This window comes from Muntiacus reevesi, chromosome 9 (assembly GCF_963930625.1).
Source record: "Muntiacus reevesi chromosome 9, mMunRee1.1, whole genome shotgun sequence".
NCBI lineage: Eukaryota > Metazoa > Chordata > Mammalia > Artiodactyla > Cervidae > Muntiacus > Muntiacus reevesi.
This window is the reverse complement of record NC_089257.1, coordinates 72,660,766-72,667,983: the sequence shown is the minus strand read 5'-3', so window position 1 is coordinate 72,667,983 and position 7,218 is coordinate 72,660,766.

The window sequence follows — 7,218 nt, the reverse complement described above, 5'->3', positions numbered from 1 at the left end:
GGCTACCCACTCCAGTATTCATGGGCTTCCCTGGTGGATCAGCTGGTAAAGAATCTGCCTGCAATGTGGGAGACGACCTGGGTTCAATCCCTGGGTTGGGAAGATCTCCTGGAGGAAGGCATGGCAATTCACTCCAGTGTTCTTGCCTAGAGAATCCCCATGGACAGAGGAGCCTGGTGGGCTCCAGTCCATGAGGTCACAAAGAGTCAGACATGACTGGGTGACTAAGCACAGCACACAGCATGCACCTAACATGGGAGCAACTAAATGTACAAAGCAAATATTAACAGACATAAAGGAAAAAATTAACAATGATACAAAATAGGGGACTTTAACAGCCCACTTACATCAGTGGACAGATAGTCCAGATAAAAAATCAAAAAGGAAACAGTGATATTAAATGACACATTAGAGTAGTTGGACTTAACAGATACATATGGGACATTTCATCCCAAACCAGCGGAATACAGATTCTTTTCAAGTGCACATAGAATGTTCTCCAGGATACCTCACTTTCTAGACCACAGAAGTCTCAACAAATTTAAGAGGATAGAAATTATATCAAGCATTTTCCCCAACCACAATGACAAGAAACTAGAAATCAATTATTTGAAGAAAAATGGGAAGAAGACAAACACACAGACACTAAATAATATGCCATAAAAAAAAGAAAAACAATGGGTCAATGAAGAAATCAAAGAGGAAATCATGAAATACCTCAGAACAAATGAAAATTAAAACACTTTTCTAAAACCTGAGACCCAGCAAAAGCAGTACTAACAGGGAGTTTTATAGTGGTATAAGTACCTCAAGAAACAAGAAAAATCTCAAATAAACAACCTAACATACCTAAAGTAATTAGAAAAAGAAGAACAGACAAAGCCCAAAGTCACCAAAAGGAAGGAATAGAAAAGATAAGAGGAAATAGAGACAAAAGATAGGAAAGATCAATGAAACCAAAACTGTTTTTTTTGAAAAGATAAGAAATAGATAAGCCTTCAGGTAGGCTTGTCAAGAAAAAAGAGGACCCAAATAAACATAAAAAGAAGTAAAAGAAATTGCAACTTGTATCACAGAGATTTTTAAAAATCATAAGAGAATACTATGAAAAGTTACATGCCAAAAAATTGGAAAACCTAGAAGAAATGGATAAATTTCTAGAAAAAAAATTTCCCAAGACTGAGTCAGGAAGAAATAGGCAATTGAGACAGATTAATCCCTACTAGTGAAATTAAATTAGTAATTTTTAAAACTCCCAACAAACAAAAGTCCAGAATTGGACAGTTTCACAGGCAAATTCTACCAAACATTTAAAGAATAACTAACACCTGCTATGGTTTTTCCAGTGGTCATGTATGGTTGTGAGAGCTGGACTGTGAAGAAAGCTGAGTGCTGAAAAATTGATACTTTTGAACTGTGGTGTTGGAGAAGACTCTTGAGAGTCCCTTGGACTGCAAGGAGATCCAACCAGTCCATCCTAAAGGAGATCAGTCCTGGGTGTTCATTGGAAGGACTGATGCTGAAGCTGAAACTCCAATACTTTCGCCACCCCATGCGAAGAGTTGACTCATTGGAAAAGACCCTGATGCTGAGAGGGATTGGGGGCAGGAGGAGAAGGGGACGACAGAGGATGAGATGGCTGGATGGCATCACCAACTCAACGGACATGAGTTTGAGTAAACTCCGGGAGTTGGTGATGGACAGGGAGGCCTGGTGTGCTGCAGTTCATGGGGTCGCAAAGAGTCGGACACGACTGAGTGACTAAACTGAACTGATCCTCAAACTATTCCAAAATATTGAGGATGAGAAAACCCTCCCAAATTCATTCTATGAGGCCACCATTACGCTGGTACAAAAGCCAGACAAATATATTACAAAAAAGAAAAATTATAGGCCAATATTTCTGATGAATATACATGGAAATATCCTCAATGACTATTAGCAAACTTAATTCAATAATATATAAATAGGATCACATGTGCTTAGTTGCTCAGTCATGTCTGATTCTTTGCAAGGCCATGGACTCTAGCCCACCAGCCTCCTCTGTCCATGGGATTTCCCAGGCAAGAATACTGGAGCAAAAGGAACATACACCATGATTAAGTGAGATTTATTCGAGGGATGCAAAGATGACTTAATATCTGCAGATCAATCAGTGTGATACACTGCATTGACAGAAGAAAGGATGAAAGTCATAAGATCATCTCAATAGACACAAAGCATTTGAAAAAATTCAGCATCCACTTATGATTAAAACTCATCAAACTTGGGGTAGAGGGATATAAGATTAATATACAGAAAGTTGTTGCCTTTTGATTTCTCCATCAAATCTGAATGAGAGCCTTGCTGGGTAGAGTATTATTGGTTGTAAGTTTTTTCCCTCCATCACTTTAAATATATCATGACAGTCCCTTCTGGCATCCAGAATTTCTGCTGAAAAATCAACTGATAGCCTTATGGGAGTTCCCCTGTATTTTATTGCCTTTCCCTTGCTGCTTTTAATAGTCTCTCTTTATCTTTAATTTTTGTCATTTTAGTTACAGTATGTCTTGGTGTGTTCCTCATTGGGTTAATCCTGTATGGGTTTCTCTTCATTTCCCAGACTTGAGTGACTGCTTCATTTCCCAGGTTAGGGAGGTTTTCAACTACTATCTCTTCAAATATTTGGGGGGAACTCTTTCTCTCTCTCCTCCTCTGGGACCCCTATAATGTGAATATTAGTGTGCTTGATGTTTTCCCACAGGTCTCTTAAACTATCCTCATTTCTTTTCATTCTTTTTCCTGTTCAAGGGTAGCGATTTTCTCTACCCTGTCTTCCAACTCACTGATCCATTCTTCTGAATCATTTGTCTACTATGGATTCCTTCTAGAGTGTTTTTTATTTCAGTTATTGTGTTCTTCATCTCTGATTGTTATTTTTATTCTTTAACTCTTTGTTAAAATCTTTCAACTCCTCAGTCTGTGTATCCATTCTCCTCCTGAGTTATTTGATCATCTTTTTGATCATCACTCTGAACACTTTCTAGGGTAGATTGCCTAGCTCCTCTTCACTTAGTTCTTTTTCTGTGGTTTTATCTTGTTCATTCATCTGGAACACATTGTTCTGCTGTCCTTTTTGTCTAAGTTTCTGTGTGTATTTTTATGTATGTGGCAGGTGAGTTAGTTACATTTCTTTACCTTGGAGAAGTGGCCCTCTGTATTAACTGTCCTAGGTGTCATAGCAATGCACTTCTTTCTCATTGTGCAAGCTATACACTCTAGGGGTTCCCCCTAAGGGCTGTGGGGGTTCTTCTGTTGTGGTAGGCTGACAGTATGAGTTGTCTGATAGGCTTGGTTGGCCCCGAGTCTGGTTGGTTGCCAGGCTCTGCCTTGGTTATCCGTGGTGCTGGCTGCTGTCTCCAATTCCCCCAGTCCTGTGGGGCTCCCGCAGTAAAACCCCACTGGTCTTCAAAGCCAGATGCTCTGGGGCTTATCTTCCCATTACCATATCCCTGGGCTTACAGCGTGACGTGGGGCTCAGAACTCTCATGCCTATGGGAGAACCTCTGCAATATAATTCTTCTCCAGTTTGTGGGTCACCCACCCAGCAGAGTATGGGATTTGATGATATCACATGTGTGCCCCTCCCTACCCATCCCCTTTTGGTTCCTTCTTTATGTCTAGTTGTAGAAGATCTTTTCTGGTACATTCCAGTCTTCTTCAGCAATGGTTACTCTGAAGATAGTTGTGATGTTAGTGTGCTCATGAGAGGAAGTGAGCTCAGGGTTTCTCTACCCTGCTATCTTGGCTGATCTTCCCACACTGTTTTATAAGCTACTTTTTGTCCTCTTAATATTTGGTAAACTTTAAATATCTTTTTACAACACAGTTTTCAGTGATGTACTACGATTCTGTGGAGCATACCCCTGTAGCAATGAGCTCACTTAGCACCCAGATCTTTGTTCCCATCCCCGTACTCTAATAAAGGAGTGAGGGCTTCTTGGATAAATGGCTGATTTTAAGATCACAGTAAGAAAGGCATAAGATGAGCCTGGAGCATCTTATTATGCCAGAATGTAAGAGAATACTAAAGAAAGGAAAGAAGAAGGAAGGAACAAGAAAAAGAAAGGAAAGAAAAAAGTCCACAATGCCAAAAGGGTGCTGGAGCCCACTGAAGGAGCTCCCAATGGCCAAAGATGAAAGAGTTTGAGCAGCAAAATGTAGTGTTCAATTATAACTATATATGCAGTTATGTATATCTATTCCATAAATCTCTGCTGATAAAAATAGATTGTATAAATAAATGTGGGAGAAGAAGCAATTCTCCTGTGCAGAAGAGTCCCAATAATTTATGGAGGTATTCTGCCCTCAAGGAGGTAGAATACAACTACCGACTCTTTAAGTATGGGCCACACACAGTGATTTTCTTTCAAAGAGGGCAGCATAAAAAGAGAGCAAAAAAAAGAGAGATGATTAAGGCTAACATCAATGGCAGTAAGTCAGGGTAACAGTGTGCATTCCTGATACGATGTGATGAGACCAATGCATTAATTCTGTGTTCTTTTTCCCCAAAAGACAAAAGACCAAACAACACAATGAGGGAAAAATCAGACAAATCTAAATTTAAAGACATTCTATTGATACAACATACTTGACTGGTACTTCTTAAAATTCTCAAGGTCATTGAAAACAAGGAAAGCCTGAAAAATGGTCATAGCCAAGAAGAACTTAAGGCGACATGACAGAGTGTCTCAGAAGGGATCCTACTTGTATTAGGACATTAGGTAAAAGCTAAGGAAATGAATAAAGCATGGACCTTAGTTAATATTAATTTGTCAGTATTGTTTAATTAATTACAAAAAATATACCATAAAAAGTAAGATAATCATGAGGAACTGGGTGTAGGACTTATAGGAATTCTGTACTAGTTTCACAAAGACTCTGTAACCCTAAATTTTAAATCTTTAACAGTTTAAAATTTTATTTTAAAATATTTGAAAATATTTTTAAAATGACACAAAAGATGCATCATATTTAACAATATATTATGATTGGTCATTTAAGTAGTTTCTAAATTTTTGGTTTTGGACACATTTATGATGAACATCCTTATGATTAAACCCTTGAACACATATGTTATAATTTCCTTTAGGATAAGTTTGTGAAAGTGAAATTGGAGGATAACAAGTATGCATGTTATAATAGCATTAAGGATTTTGATTCAAAATACATAATGAGGCACTTTCAACTGAAGACTAACTGAACTTCAAATAACCATCATGAGGAGAGATGGTCAGATTTGGAAAGGACTGTTGTTAGATATTTTTCCTGTCCGAGTCAGTCACATCAAATGCTAGGGCTTCAGGGTTTTTCTTGCTTGCTTGCATGTCTTCATCTTTGCAACAGATGAATGAGCCTGTTAAAGACCAGCCTCCATCATAAGGCTACACTTCCTCATATTGAGTTTAACCAGCCCAGTTTTAAAAAACCAAAGTAGAAAAAGAAATGCTGATCTCCAGATATCCAGAGGACATGAGCAGAGCATTCCTGGACTTTATTAGGCCATCAGACTAAGAGGAATATTTTAGTGGTTCTAAATATGAGAATCATACTCTGTGATTCTCAAACTGTGGCCTATGGAACCAGCAGCGTCAGCATCAACGAGAAACCTGTTAGAAATGCAGATTCTCAGGCCCCGCCCTCACGCTACTGGATCGGAAGTTCCAGGGTTAGTTCCAGCATCATGTGGGTTGTGCTTTTTTTTTTTTTTCTTTGAGAAGTATATACACTTGAAATTTTTAACAGCTTTCAGTTCAGTCCAGTCGCTCTGTCATGTCGGACTCTTTGCGAAACTATGGACTGTAGCACGCCAGGCTTCCCTCTCCAACTCCCGGAGCTTGCTCAAACTCATGTCCATCGAGTCGGTGAGGCCATCCAACCATCTCATCCTCTGTCATCCCCTTCTCCTGCCTTCAATCTTTCCCAGCATCAGGGTCTTTTCCAATGAGTCAGTTCTTTGCATCAGGTGGCCAATGTATTGGAGTTTCAGCTTCAACATCAGTCCTTCCAATGAATATTCGGGACTGATTTCCTTTAGGAGATCTGGTTTGACCTCCTTACAGTTCAAGGGACTCTCAAGTCTTCTTCACACCACAGTTCAAAAGCATCAATTCTTCGGTGCTCAACTTTCTTTATAGTCCAACTCTCACATCCAAACATGACTACTGGAAAAATCATAGCTTTGACTAGATGGACCTTTGTCGGAAAAGTAATGTCTCTGCTTTTTAATATGCTGTCTAGAGTGGTCATAGCTTTTCTTCCAAGGAGTAAGCATCTTTTAATTTCATGACTGCAATCACCATTTGCAGTGATTTTGGAGTCCAAGAAAATAAAGTCAGCCACTGTTTCCATTATTTCCCCATCTACTTGCCATGAAGTGATGGGACCAGATGCCATGATCTTAGTTTTTTGAATGTTGAGTTTTAAGCCAGCTTTTTCACTCTCCTCTTTCACTTTCATCAAGAGGCTTTATTAAGATAAAATTCACAAACCACAAAATTAACTCATTTAAAGGATACAGTTCAACAGTTTTTAGTTTAGTGCCACCATCGCCACAATCCATTTTAAAGCTTTCATTACCTCAAAAAGAAACCCTGTACACTTCAGCTATACTCTCCTATCCACCTAGCTACACACAGCCACTACTTTATCTTTTTCTGTCTTTATAGATTTGCCTATTTGTATAAGTGCAAACATACAATATGAAGCCTTTTGTATCTGGTTTACTTCACTTAGCATAATGTTTTCAAGCCCATCCATGACGTAGCGTGTATCAGTACTTCATTCCTTCTTATGGTCAAATAATATTCTGTTATGTGCATATAGCACGTTTTGTTTGTTCATGAGCTGACGGTCGTTTGGGTTGTTTCCACTGTTCAGGTATTGTGAGCAGTGCTGCCATGGCCAGTACCGTGCAATACGTGTTTTCACAAGCCCTTCAGGCGATTCCAGGGCATGCTAGCTTTTCAGAACCATTATTGTAGTTGAAGCGGGACAAAAACTAATTCAAGACAGTTCTTTTTCATAAATAGAGAGCCCCATTTATCCTTTAGATCATAAGTCACGGTGGAGAAGGAAGAACCTAGGCAGTGGGATTCGATGGTGTGTGCCCACCCAGGATGCTGCCAAGGAGGGAGAGGTGGGGCTGAGATGGCTGAAAGAAAGGAAGCCCTGGTGAAA